Below are 15,060 nucleotides of genomic sequence, written 5' to 3' on the forward strand. Positions count from 1 at the left end.
ACCGCCGCAGGTGTCGTGGGGGGGGGGGGGGGGGTGGGGCAAATGACAGCCCAGTTTGTCGGGATCTTACTATATATTTCTGAAAGTGTCCTATGTGTCCGTGTCTGTATGTGTCTCCCTGTGTCCCTCCCCGTGTCCCTAGCGGCAATCTCATTGGACCTTGGGCCAGGTCAATGAGATTGCTCCCTTGGCCCGCCCGCCCCCGCACACCTCTCATTGGCCTGAGGCGGAGTGAAGGAGACACACACACACTAGGGGGGGGGTGTTACATACATTAGCGGGGCTCACAGTGTTAGCAGCACATCTCCCGCTCTCTTACCTGCCGGTCCCAGAGGCTCCGCCTCTTCCTCCGCCTCTCCCTGTTTCCCGCGCTTTCATTCACCCCCCCCCCCCCCGGCGCCGCTACAGTCAGCGGGGGAGCGGAGCGAGCGCCCGGGAAACAGCGGGGGAGCGCCAACAACACGCTGCCTCCCGCCTCAGATCCACGTGGGAGCTGCCGGACGGGTGAGGGAGCTGCCGGACGGGTGAGGGAGCTGCCGGACGGGTGAGGGAGCTGCCGGACGGGTGAGGGAGCTGCTGGACGGGTGAGGGAGCTGCCGGACGGGTGAGGGAGCTGCCAGACGGGTGAGGGAGCTGCCAGACGGGTGAGGGAGCTGCCAGACGGGTGAGGGAGCTGCCAGACGGGTGATGGAGCTGCCAGACGGGTGAGGGAGCTGCCAGACGGGTGAGGGAGCTGCCAGACGGGTGAGGGAGCGGGCGGACGGGTGAGTGAGCGGCCTTCACCTCCCCTCACCCCCCTTCACCTCCCCTCACTCACTTCCCCTCCACACCCCCCCCCCCCCCGGCGCCGCTACAGTCAGCGGGGGAGCGGAGCGAGCGAGCGCGCGCCCGGGACACAGCGGGGTAGCGGCCACAACACGCTGCCTCCCGCCTCAGATCCACGTGGGAGCTGCCGGACGGGTGAGTGAGCGGCCGGACGGGTGAGTGAGCGGCCGGACGGGTGAGTGAGCGGCCTTCACCTCCCCTCACCCCCCTTCACCTCCCCTCACCCCCCTTCACCCCCCTCACTCCACCTCCCCTCACTCCACTTCCCCTCCCTTCCACCTCCCCTCCATCTCCCCCCCTCCACCTCCCCTCCGCCCCCCCACCACCCCCCCTCACCACCCATCCTCCTCACCTCCCCTCCGCCCCCCCTTCACCTTCCCTCCACCCCCCCTTCACCTCCCCTCACCACCCCCCACCACCACCCCCCCCTCCGACCTCACCTCCCCTCCTTCAACGCCTTTCGTCCGCCCTCCCGCCTCTGCCTTTCGCCCACCCGCACTTCTGCTTTTCACCCGCCCACCACTCACACCCCTGCGCCACACAGCCGCCGCACGCACTCAACAGACACCCGCCACACTCGACACACCCCCGCCGCCTCTCACCCACCCCACACACTCGACACACACTTGCCGCATCCTGCCCTACCCAACAATATCACTGACCAGCTGTCACCCGCACTCGCCACACACCCGCCGCCTCACACCCCGGGCAACGCCGGGTATATCAGCTAGTAAAATTATAAAGTAAATATATCTTTACTCGTACGACACCCCTAGTGTATAATAAAAAACTAAATACATTTTTTGAAATAAAGACATAAAAAGCAATATTACAGGTGCAGAATTGTAACACGCCCCTCGTGTCAGCGAGATGTTTACTAAGCTGTAACCTTAAAAAAAATATGTACAAGTATTTTAAAATCTATAAAGTTCATCTTTACGTAAATCTTTTTTTTTTTTAATCAGTGAAGCTTGGTAGAGATACTCCGTGTTATTATATACTGCAACCATGATCCCGCATGAACTGCCCGTTGAAGCATTGGCGTGATGCCCGGTTCAGAAAATTCTAAGCCAGTTAAACTTTGGGGCAAAGCGGTTAGGATTTTAATTTGCTAAGAATAAAAGAAAAGGTTAAAAAAAATAAACCGCACCGAGTCCGTTTGTGGCTCAAAAATAGGAGCAGGAATTAAACATAAAATAAATCCCACTACAAACAGCGGGAGTTTTTTCTTTGATGATCAGCTTATGGGCATTATCTACTAATCAATGCTTAGCCACCTCACAGCCCAATCATCTGAATCCGCCTTAGTACAGCTGGGCCTGTGTGTTTATACCTCAGTTTTGCCCTCGGGCGACTTTGAAAAATACCCACAAGGGGACGGGTATCTTTTCCAAGGGAACTAAAAGCTTTTTCGCACATAAGTAAAACTTCTGGCAAAGAAAACGCGCTGGGAAGAATTGTACACGGACCGTCTCCGAAAACGCTTGTGTAGGCTCCACTCGAGCAGAGAAACCTCAATCACGTTCTGCCAGACGCCACATTTCAGTTAGAGCCGGGCTGGCGTATCTCTCTGCTCTGGGAAAAGGGGCTTTTTCTGCCCTTGTGTGCATGAAAAGAAAGTGCGCACCGGAACATGCCTTTTGCCGCCAGCGCGTTTTGCTTTTCTTTTCTCTTTTTAAACGCGACTGTATAATTATGTCAGCAGGAGTTAATGGCTAGTGTATCGCTGTGTATCGCTGTGTATCGCTGCGTATCCGCTCTCGACACCAAACACATTGTTTCATTTTGCGAACGCTGGAGCTTTTAATGAAAGCACCGGTCCTTCCAAAAAAACTTTAAAAAAAAGATGTTAAATCAAGCGTAAAGAATGTAATACTTCATGTCACGCTGGCCCAGTTAGATTTGGAGATTTTGCCGTTTCTCAGCAACACAAATTTTAAACAAAGGCCTTCGACCAGCAGCAGAGAAAGTTGGACCTCGGGGAATGAATTCTCCTCTTGGTTTTTCATCTATTTACCGGTAGATTATTTTACCAGGGAAAGTAACGTCCATCTCGTTTCCCCGTACATTCTGCAATCCGATGCAGCAAAGTTATTACGGTTTGTGTTCTACTGAGATACAAACCTCAAATGAGGGTTGATGAAATAGGGGCCCATTTTTAGAACACTTTTATAAACTTACAAAGGGGGCCCAAGAAACGTAAGAGACGAGATTTCAGATGCCAGCGACGGTGTTTAGGATAAAAGTTATGTTTTACAGATCGTGCTGCGAAGAACGGGTCAGGATACTTTGTTTCAATGCTCTCCTGGCCCCCACGCTGCGGTGATACGCCCCCAGTGTGAGAAGAACAAAGAAACACTTGGAATCTGTTCAATATATTTCCAACAGGGCGACCCGAAAACGGACATGAAAGTAAAAATAATAATAATAATAAAAAATAAACAAGAAATTGCCTAATTTTGTTTTGAATGTTTAAAGACAGAAATGATATGTGAAGCAGACTCTGCCTTTTGCTTTCAATTTCTGAAAAAGCAGAAGAAAAACAAATTCTCTGTGCACGGGGTGTATTTTAATGGTTTATTGCGTGTGTACATGACAACTGATCATTTTTTCCATTGAAGTTTCAAATTAAATCCGAGAACACAAAAAAACAGAAAAACAACGCACCCAAGACACAAATAATATAATTGCCTTAAAAATCAAACTTCACTTACAGGGAACTAAAAATAGTTTGACTATAACAGCAGTCAAAATAACCAAGGTTGGAAATGAGGGTCTGGCCGCCCCAGCTCACTGACCAAGCCACATATATTTGTTTTATTAAATTGGGGGTAAAAAAAAACAAAAATCTTTCTATGACAAATCACATGAAAAGAAACCACAGCTTCACATAAGCTTCTTTAGCATGAGGTACAATTAGGGGAAAGCTTTGGGGGATATTCCCCCCCCCCCGTAAAATAGTCCCACCTAGAAGGGCTATCCCCCTGTGTATAAAAGTACCACAAAAAAGGTTATATAGTAAATCAGGACTTGGATTAATTGTGGCGGTAATAGTCTATCCTATATAACAGGGGTGTGCAAACTTTTTAACTTGTGCCCCCCCGCCCCCTTACCTCCCGGCTCGCCCCCCCCCCCCCCCTCTCAGCGTCAAATTATGCCACGTCATTTGACGCCGGTTACTATGGCGACTTGTTGCCGAAGGCTAGGTAGGAGAAGCTGCAGAGGCCTCACGCGATCCCCCTGGCATTTAATTTAAATGCCTTGGGGGAGAGCGCGGGACCTCTGTAGCCGCCGCGCCCCCTCTAGAAATTCTCCCGCCCCCCCCACTTTGCGCACCCCTGCTATATAACAATATGACAAATGACATATGCGTAGATTTATACATGTTAAATGCACACACGGTTCCATAAAGCAGGGGTTCTCAATTCCAGTCCTCAAACCGCCCCCCCACCCCCAACCCCACCAACAGGTCAGGTTTTCAGGATATCCCTGCTTCAGCACAGGCGGCTCAGTCAAAGAGCCTGCTTCAGCACAGGTGGCTCTAGAGGTCTTCGACTGAGCCACTGATTGAGCCACCTGTGCTGAAGCAGGCTCTTTGAGCCACCTGTGCTGAAGCGGGGATATCCTGAAAACCTAACCTCTTGGGGGGGGCTTGAGTTGAGCGGCCCCCGCCATAAACCAATATAAATACACAGTACGTCAACTAGAATTCCTCCGGGGCAGGGGCTCCAGATGCTGACGTCTGGCGGAGCGTTTCTCCGTGCACTGTACTTGTTATTGTCCGTGCCTGCATTACTTGGCTAGCGTGACACACAGGTATAATCATAAAAACATTGTGTGTCGGATGAGCCTGTGATGTCTTCAAAACAAAGATATGACCACAAGATCCCCCCCCCCCCCTTCCCAAGGAGGAATCTGTAGGATTTGTGCTCATGTTAGGGATGGCCGCCCCCAGGCCGCCCGCTCTGCCCTCGCCTCTAGATGTTTGGTGCTTTCCTGAGGACTAGCAGAGAGTAGGCAGCCCGCCAGCCCGCATGACCGCAGCGCGCATGGACTCTCTTTAATGAAAGCCAGGAAAGAACACATTACACAGTGTTTCTCTGGAGAGGCAGCTAGCCCTCCAGTGATTGCAATCAATACAAACACTCGGCAAGGGGCCCAGAGGGGGGAGAGAGAGAGACACACACAGATTGAGAGAGGGGCAGATCTCTGCTGAGTTTCCCTGCCACACTCTCCCTCCCCCTCCAACCCCAAAATAAGTGAAACTTTGGAAATCAGGAGAGAAACTGGTCTCCTTTCAGCAGCAGGAGAGCTCTGGGAATCTGGGATGCATCCCCTCCCCTGCCCTCGGATCTTAACAGCTCTATTCCCTTTCTGAGCTCGGTGGAGAATGGAAGGTTTGTTTTCCTCCTGAGCGCTGGGAATCGCTCACTGCCAAAACAAGTGCAGCAGCACCGAAAGCTTCCCCCCCCCAGAACAGGGCAAGGGAACCATGGGATCGTATCCAGCCGAGCGGCTGCAGGATGGGTAACGGCTGCACCCCTCGCTCACCAGGATCAAGGTGGTATATAGCCAACCCTCCCCCATGTATCTTCGGCTGGGCTGGATCATTCTACAAAGGCTGCAGGTATTAGGAGCCAGCCATTGAGAGGTAAGTTCTTGATGGTTACCATGTGTCTCACGCTTCATGTGAATATCTGCATGTCCCCTCTCCAATTCCTGACAGGTCCAAAGCAGTCATGTATCTCTGATGGACCAGGATTACAAGAAACTAACGAATCCTCTCGCGGGTCAAATGTGATGTTAGAAAGTTTTTTTTATACGATGCCTTGCTTACGTCTAGATAGCGGTTATATCCCGTCAAAAGGTTGTGAGGATTTAGGCTATTGCATTATTATGACCATGTTTTACATGGGTTAAGGGTCTCCCCATAACGCTCGTATAAGCATGCAGGGCGAGATCACCGATTCTGTACATCGAGACGTACAATGCGTGCGTATTTGACGTGGATATATCCACTCAGTGTGATAACTTAATAAATATGTACCGCAGTAAACTGAAATAGGCTGGAACAACTTGTGTGATGTGTGTTTGCAAATCCCAAACCGAACAGGCAATTATGTACAGAAAAACATGAAAACAGCGGCGTTTTTGTAAATAGAAAAAAAGATCCCTGCATTTTTTTTACATTTATATCTAAAAGTACAATTTCTAATTCAGCTTTAAATAAATAAATATGTGTTGTATAAAAGGCAGACATCCGCTCACAGGTGTGCCGTACGCCACAGCAGGTATCCGCTCACAAGTGTGCCGTACGCCACAGCAGGTATCCGCTCACAGGTGTGCCGTACGCCACAGCAGGTATCCGCTCACAGGTGTGCCGTACGCCACTGCAGGTATCCGCTCACAGGTGTGCCGTACGCCACAGCAGGTATCTGCTCACAGGTGTGCCGTACGTCACAGCAGGTATCTGCTCACAGGTGTGCCGTACGTCACAGCAGGTATCTGCTCACAGGTGTGCCGTACGCCACAGCAGGTATCCGCTCACAGGTGTGTCATACACCACAGCAGGTATCCGCTCACAGGTGTGCCTACGCCACAGCAGGTATCCGCTTACAGGTGTGCCGTACACCACAGCAGGTATCCGCTCACAGGTAGTGTTTCAGCCACATTCCTAACGATTTGATAAATCGCTGTATGGAGTTTATTGTTGGTCCTTGAGAAAAGGTGTCGGAACTTCAGAATCTCTTACAGAAATAGCCCTGCGTGTAAGCGAGTCACACGTCCGAGTCACTGCATTGACGTAGTATTGGTGGTGTTTGTACTGAGCTTGGTGCTGTTCGTTCTTTGGATCTGCATGTTCTCAGTGTGTTCAGCGCCACGCCGGACGGGGTGGGGAGGAATAAGATTGACTAATCTGACCAATGTAGAGTTTGAACCGCCCTCCCCTCGGGTGGGACGTCCATGCCAGGCGAGAAGGTCCTCTCCTTGTTATGTTAAGAGCGAGGAAATGAATGCATTACATTTGGGGGAAGAAGGCCAAGCAGTTTGGAAACCGTGTTCATTTTGAGAGGCTGCCAGTTCCTAACTTGTTACACATGCTTGGGGTTGATATTTGCTCTTTGCAGATATTTCATTCTTAAATTACAATAATTTGAATGCACAGCGCAAACTTTTCTGTTCACACCCTCCTGCCTGCACCCCTCCCGCCCCCCCTTCTTACCTGCACCCCCCCCCCCCCGACTCCCCTTCTTACCTGCTCTCTGGCGGTGTCAGAGCCGGCTGAGAGCAGGTAAGACGTAACAGAGGCCTCACGCCTCTCCCAGCATTTAATTTAATTGCCTTGGGGAAGAGCGTGGAGCCTCTGAAACCGCTGCCCCCCCTCTCTAAAATTTGCACACCCATGTATTAGACCTTAAAATCCCCAGTCCTGATATTAGCTAATGACCTACATATTGCCAAATCTCATGGAAACAACTGATTCTTGTGGAGGGGGTATTGTGAGGGGGGGGGGGGGAGAGGAATTGAGATGAAGGACCCTGAGAGCTTGGAAAGCTTGTAACATTTCAACTACTTGTTCCAATAAAAGGTATCATACCCCCTCCTCCCTCTCCCTCCTCTGTTACCCGATAACAGTGATTTTAGGATGTGTGTGTGTGAGTGAGAGAGGGGGAGAGTGTGTGTGTGTGTGAGTGAGAGAGGGGGAGAGTGTGTGTGTGTGTGTGTGTGTGAGAGAGAGGGGGAGTGTGTGTGTGTGTTTGTGTGTGTGAGAGAGAGGGGGAGAGTGTGTGGTGGGGGGGGAGGGGGAGAGTGTGTGTATATAGAAGAGAGGGGGAGAGTGAATGTAAGGGGAGTGACGGTAACGAAGAGAGTGTGTGTGTGTGTGTGTGTGTGTGAGAGAGGGGGAGAGTGTGTGTGTGTGTGTGTGTGTGTGTGTGTGTGTGTGTGAGAGAGAGGGGGAGAGTGTGTGTGTGTGTGTGTGTGTGTGTGTGAGAGAGAGAGGGGGAGAGTGTGTGTGTGTGTGTGTGTGTGTGTGTGTGTGTGTGTGTGTGTGTGTGTGTGTGTGTGTGTGTGTGTGTGTGTGTGTGTGTGTGTGTGTGTGTGTGAGAGAGAGAGAGAGAGGGGGGGAGAGTGTGTGTGAGAGAGAGTGTGAGAGTGTGAGAGAGAGAGAGAGAGTGTGAGAGAGAGAGAGAGCTCTTCAGGTTCTCCCTTTACCTTATGTCGTCATTTACCTGCTGCTCTTATCCCCACTATCTGTACTTTATTTTCTCTGTATTGTAATTATGTAAAATGCTGCATGCACTGCTGCATTATACAAATAACATTATACACACATACTGTATGTACATACATATGTGTGTGTGTGTGTATATATATATATATATATATATATATATATATATATATATATATTTGCGATAGTGCAGAATAAATTAGTTCTTCAGTATTAGGGATACCTTTTTTATTTGGACTAACAATTTATGTCATAGGACAAGCTTTTGAGAGTTTTCCTCTCTTCCTGCTTGACCTAAAGAAGATAGGAAAACTCTCGAAAGCTCGTCCTATGACATAAATTGTTAGTCCAAATAAAAAAGGTATCCCTAATACTGAAGAACTCATTTATTCTGATATACACACACACACACACACACACACACACACACACACACACACACACACACACACATCAATGAACTCCAACATACAGATAGTCCTCGCTATCCAACATTTCACTTTACAACGAATGGCATATCCAACGCTTTATTACACCATCCTCTCCTTTCGGGGTTATCTTTTTGCACCTTTCATGATATATTCCAATTATTACTGCGTATATTCTTCGTATTTTTGCGTTCTCCCTTTGATGAATATTAGTCTTGCATAATATTTGCTAAAATGGGAAATTCTGTCTGTGTAGCAGAAATCCACAGCTCAGGATGACTGATACCAAGAAAAACCTTTGCTATCGTTAAAAGAAAAATCGGTGGTCTGTGGGAATGCCATTTTACACTGAAAAACAATCAATGCAAAGCTCACTTTAATTATCTTCAACATTACATGTTAGTTAGGTGAACCATAGTTTGCAGCATAAATATAAAAAAAACCAAGGAACTACACTTACAAGTATAACTGTATTATACCGCTGCATTTCCCCTTCATTTAATATCAAACAAGACTGGACGGCCAATTAATAATAATATAATAACAGCATGTTAGTGTATAGCGCTGCTAGTTTTACGTAGCGCTTTACAGAGACATTTTGCAGGCACAGTTCCCTGCCCCGTGGGACTTACAATCTATGGTTTTGGTGCCTGGGACACAGGGAGATAAAGTGACTTACCCAAGGTCACACGCAGCCGACACCGGGAATTGAACTCAGTGCCAGTCAGTGTCATTACTCACTGAGCCGCTTCCTTCTCCAGTTACCCATCATCCACACGTTACTTCAATGGGATGAGCGGAAAGAAGTACCATCCATCATTCAGACATACTATATATTTACACAAGCAGAAAGGCCTACCACAGAAGGCGTGCCACGCGTGAGAGCTCTTCAAACCTGCAGCAGAGATACTAAAACATGGCAACTATTACGGCCAAGATGGGACCTTTCGGGCAGACGGCGTGACCATTTGTTGCTCGCGTGTAACTATTTTCAGACACAGCTGAACCACGGCTTTCCCGTTTCACCTCGTTGGCTAAAACATACACAGACTGAAGTGATTCTTCAATGGAGACCTGGGCTGGAGTGTGAAACAGGAGTTCACGTGTAATGCACGCCTTGCCCCTTCCGGCAGTGAAGGGGTTAAGCGAGCCCGTGGTCACATACAACCTGTGCAGGAGGACCATTTTGTAAACTGAAATAGATGCACAAAAACGTCCTTTATTCCCATGATTTCAACAACGCTCAGCATGTGGAAAGCCAGCAGCAGCGACGCACACAGGACGGCGGCCCCCGAAGCCGTGCATCGAACCCGTGCCGAGCCAAGACAGAAGTGAAGCCCATAACGTAATCCTTTGATCATTTAAAACATTTTCCCTCCACCGAAAATCAGCTATTTGGGTAAAGGAGGAACACCCTTGGTTTCCCATGAAGTCTTTTGGAACTATACACTCAACAGCAGTTTGCTCCGGTTTAATAGTGATTCAAATCGACCGTATTTTTCTTAGAACATGTTTGGAGAGTTATTTCTAGTTAGAAAGGTAGATCTGTTGCTCAGTAGGTTGCGATACCTTTTCGGGGGATTAACATTCGAGTTCTTCATAGATTAAATCATACTTTACAGAGCTTGCAAAACCTCAATGTTTTCTTCAAGGGTACCCAAGAGGTTTCAAAAGCGCTTCACGTTACAATGTCCTCTAGGAAGAACCCTCTGCTAAAACAGCTCAAATCCAGTTCTCAAGCCCCCCCAACAGGTGAAGTTTTCAGGATATCCCTGCTTCAGCACAGGTGGCACAATCAGTCCCTGCTTCAGCACAGGTGGCTCAATCAGAGGCTCAGTTGACTGAGTCACCTATGCTGAAGCTGGGACATCCTCGGAACCTGACCTGTTGGGGTGGTGGTGGGGGTCGAGGACTGAAGTTGAGACCCCCTGTTCTAAGAGAGATCACCAGCTACAAATTGATTGGTTTTTACAGAGCCAACACGACTAGTTTGAACTAAATATTAAAACGCTACGATGCCGCCTGCCACAATCTGCGGGTTTCCAGAAAGCGGACATTTCCAGTATAGTCTGACAGCAGGGCAGCACAGGTTATCTGTTACTGTATCTGAGCCAGAAGTAGCTAGTCAGCTATATTATATTTGTTATATGTATATAGTGGCCCCAGGTTTGCAGATTACTAGGCGGTCAAGGATAAATAGTCCACGCTTCTATAGGCTGTGACGCAAGCTTTCTCCTTGCGTGGGAAGATTGCAGTCATACTAATATGAATGGAGTTTAAATCTCCCCACACAATGGGAAGATGGTTAAAAGCCGCAGTCCAAACTGCAGTTTTTAAAACAAAATTGTATTCTTCCATTTAATATGCGCATCAATATAATCCACACAATGGTAAGTTATTAGCTAAGTTACCGATCGGCACCGAAATGGGTGTCAGTGCAGCAAAAGAGGCCTAAAGATGCAAAGTTCTGTGGGGAAGATCATGTGACCAGGCAGCCACTAGATACAATTGGTGCACTGCTAGAGAGGGGGCAGGGCTCAAAAAGGGGTGTGCCAGAGCCTGTTTCTGAAGAGGAAAGGGAAGTGACTTCGTAAATGGTTGCTATAGAAACAAAAAATGCTTGTTACATTATAATACATAAAAAATGTAATTAAGGAGTTTTTTTGTTTTGTTTTTTTAAATACTACAAGTATTTTCTCATAGTCAGAACTGATTTATTAATTAAAAAAACACACATGTAGAATATTGCTTGAACTGCTGCTTTAACCGCCATAGTTTCAGATATTAGGAAATACTTAGCACATTTCCAAAATTGCATGGTCTATTCAGGACTTCTCAAAGTGCCGGATTTCAAGTAACAGAGACTGTTTAAATATATCCATAATAACAGGGAAATATATCCCTAATTATTCTTCCCCCCCTCCCCCACCCCCCAAAAAAGATGCAGAACTCGGTTTGCGAATAGGAGAGAGATTGGCAAGAGTCTGTGTGAATGAAAAGTAGTGTTCATTTTTTGAATAAAATCCTTATGGAATGGGAAAATGTACATTTCAGTACACCCGATATTGCAGAACAGTTTGAAAACACAAATATTGTTGCAAATTAACCAACATGGAGAAAACAAGGTGCGAGACGGCAGCGGTATGTGATTTCTGCCTTAGAAGATTCCTTTCACATGTCCTCCGTGCATCGCTGTCACAGGCAGCGGGTTTTCCATGGTATCTCGAGTCCAGATAATGAATGTGGAGCCTGTATCCTGACCATGCCCATAATATAAGAAAAATAGAACTATTTTCCCTCTAATTTACACTGCAGATGTTTCAACCCAGCTGAACAAGCAAAGTAACGATCACTGGGAAAAAAACAAAAAATATGTACATGCTCCGTAATCTTCTACCCACAAAGACGCCTCTTTCAACAGGCTGTAGTGTATTCACTATATCGCTCCACTGGCCTGAAACCCGCAAGCATGCCGGACAATCCAAGGACTTTCTTTCAGAATGATCCTAAAAGCTCGAGTCTTTAAATATATCCCACGTGTATTTTACAAACGTATCTCCAAATGAAAAATAAAAGTTTCCGTAGTCTATTCTACATCATAGTCTTTACTACAATATACCTAGCAAGTACTTCAAATAGTCCCCGATATAGGTGCCAACTTTGGTTGATGATGCGTAGAGTATAATATATAAGGAACTACAGTTCTTGTTATATCCTGACACAGGTTGGTACACAGATACGCCCGTAGAGCAGTGGTTCCCAACCTTTTTTTGGTTAAGGAACCCCATGTGAAATTTTGAGCAACCTAAACCCTCTTTAATAGTGTCTGAGATCAGATGCATTGTAAGGAACCCCAACCCTCTCTAATAGCGCGTCTGAGATCAGATGCATTGTAAGGAACCCCAACCCTCTCTAATAGCGTGTCTGAGATCAGATGCATTGTAAGGAACCCCAACCCTCTCTAATAGCGCGCCTGAGATCAGATGCATTGTAACTTATTCTGTATTTGGTACTATTTTAAAATGACCTGAAAATAACAGGAACGGTTTAGGGATGCCCGGGGAAACTCAAGGGTTCCTAGGAAAAACACTGCCGTAGAGCAGGGAGTGCAAACTTTTTAAGCTGCGCCCCCCTGCCTGCTGCTTCAGCTACTCGCGCCCCCCTTACTGTTAGACCGGCGTCGGGTGTGACGTCACACAACCCCATTGCCATGGCAACGCGGCGGGGTCATGTGCCGTCACGTCACATGGCCCTGCGGCGTCATTTGACCATGGCAACGCGGCACAAGACTCCTGCTGAAACTCGGCAAGTAGGTTACAGAGGCCTCACGCCTCCCCCGGCATTTAATTTAAATGCCTGAGGGGAAGAGCGCGGGACCTCTGCAACCGCCCGCCCCCCCCTGAAAATTCTGCAGTAGAGTAACAAAAAGGCTGTTACAATAGATAAGAACTAAAAGGTAAAAGTGACACTTTTAAAGTCTGTTTTAAACGAGTGCAATCTCTTCACGCCGTAACATGTTTAAAGAAGGTCCCCGAACGGTCCAGAAAGCTTGCACTCTTTTTGATGGTCAGCTAGCCATTAACAGTATAATTTTTACCTTACTTCTTGACTTGCTTATTATGAAAACCTTTATGTCTGTTAAATTCCTAAAAGCAGAAAAACGCGGTGTGATATATAGATAGATATATATATATGTTCTGTAATATTAAATAATTCTGTCTGCCTATTATATTATTTTTACGCCTAATGCTATTTTTTATGATTTTTATAATGTGCTGATTCTTTTTTGGTTGCTGCAGCAACCATTTAGAAAGTCATATCCACTTACTTCCTCTTTCGAAACAGGCGGACACACCTTTTTTGAGCTCTGCCCTTTGGCAACAAAGTATCACAAACATCTGTTGCTGCGTTCCAAACCGCAGACTGTCTATTACTCTGAAAGCTGTAACAATAATATGTTGCACTTAGTAATATAATGTTACATATCAGCTGCAGCATTTCACAGACGGCCGGCCGCACAAAGTTAGAAGGCGGCCATTTCGTTAGGCACACAATCAGGATTGTTACAGATTTGTAACGGTTGCCCACTTAGGTAAGAATGTAGAATGATACGTTGTCACACGCTTTCCATATACAAATAAGAAACAAATAAATAAAGGGGGAATGCAATACTGCTGCTTTAACTCTCACTGCATTCCAAAGAGACAGAGCCAGGACAAAGGGCGGACCATGAGGATGTTTTCATTGTAATCACATTGTTCTCATCAGCAGCTGAACTGTCAGGAGCTCAGGCTCTGAAACACTCAGGGCAACATATCCTGCTAAACCCTGGGAAATATCTCAGATTTAGTTTCTCTGTGCTTCAGGGTCTGCGTGTTACCAGACTGTCGCGTACGACCCCCCCGCTAGCCCGCGACCTGCATACGGGACAAGGGTTAATACTGACGCTCGCAAGCGCTCCCACTTTTCCCCTCCGCAAAGATCCGTCAAATGGACAATATCTCCTCTACAGGGTCAAGGATCAATACACAACCCGCAAGCTGCCTCACTCTTCACCCCCGCAAAAGGTCTCTCAAATGGGTTGTATCTCTCCTCAAGCCGTCCCAATATACCACCGCCACGAACAGCACACAAGTGAGCACGTGACAGACATGCAACCAGGGTTAATAAACACGACTACTCTAGCCAGTGAGCTAGTATTAACCCCTACTCAATTGCAAATCACATCTATCCACTGCCACCACCTGGGGATATGCAAATAAGATAAGATGTCAAACTAATATTTGCTAGGGCCCCAGGTCCCTGTTTATTATGAAAAAACTATGCACTTTAACACAACAAAATTAGTACTATAGTAGCTAAATGTGTCCGAATCGTAATTTCTCTCCCCAGAGCCCAGAGCGTGCAATCAGTTCATTCAGAGCCCAAAGCATTAATTATTAAATGTTTTAATATATATATAAAAATACAGTGCTTAGATTACAGAAAATGTATTACAAAAAAAACACAGATACAGTGTGAGGCAGCTTCTTAAAATAAAAGTAGAAAACATTAAAAGAAAATCTATATTTTACCAATTGCCATAGATTTCCCCCCCCAGAGAGGTCACTGGTAAGAAACGATGTTCATAATACTTGCCCAGACTTAAATACAATTCTTTCCCATTGAACACAACCTAAACCCAGCCCCCTGCCGTAAACCAGTGGTGAGATTGACAGTCTTATGACTGAGTAAAACACCTCCCACCACAGGAACTTGAAATCTCATTTTCCTTATCTAAATGTACTCATAACGTCACTTCTGTAATACTTACTCACACGTGAGCCACATCAATACATTCAGACACAAACACTACAACCGTGTAATCCTAAAATGGAGAAATATTAATATCTGTCTTAGTACCTGCTAGACCTAATGTGTATGTAATCATTATGTGCGACTCAGTTCCACGGATACACACATGTAATTTTTTGCATGTTCAGCAGAGGACGTCTCATGATATTCTCGTAAGGTCACTCTGGGTTTGATACCTTCTGTAGTCACGCCCCTGGCCATCCATACACCCCCTGCCAA

General features: G+C 46.9%; 2 protein-coding genes across 7 annotated transcripts in view; one reads left to right on the forward strand and one right to left on the reverse strand.

Annotated features, from left to right (window-relative positions):
• Positions 1-15,060, reverse strand: part of CHLSN (cholesin) — a 164,307-nt gene that overhangs the window by 23,219 nt on the left and 126,028 nt on the right. The window lies entirely within an intron of this gene.
• LOC142463153 (G-protein coupled receptor 146) overlaps positions 4,749-15,060 on the forward strand; it is an 88,304-nt gene continuing 77,992 nt past the window's right edge. For 3 of the 5 annotated variants that reach the window (XR_012787379.1, XR_012787380.1, XM_075565512.1), the window contains exon 1: positions 4,788-5,476. The gene's annotated coding sequence lies outside the window, so the exon portion shown is untranslated. Of the gene's footprint in view, positions 5,477-15,060 lie in introns of all 5 variants that reach the window. The other 2 variants (XM_075565518.1, XM_075565514.1) reach the window with 2 other exon arrangements.

This window comes from Ascaphus truei, chromosome 11 (genome assembly GCF_040206685.1).
Source record: "Ascaphus truei isolate aAscTru1 chromosome 11, aAscTru1.hap1, whole genome shotgun sequence".
In the NCBI taxonomy this organism is placed as follows: Eukaryota; Metazoa; Chordata; class Amphibia; order Anura; family Ascaphidae; genus Ascaphus; species Ascaphus truei.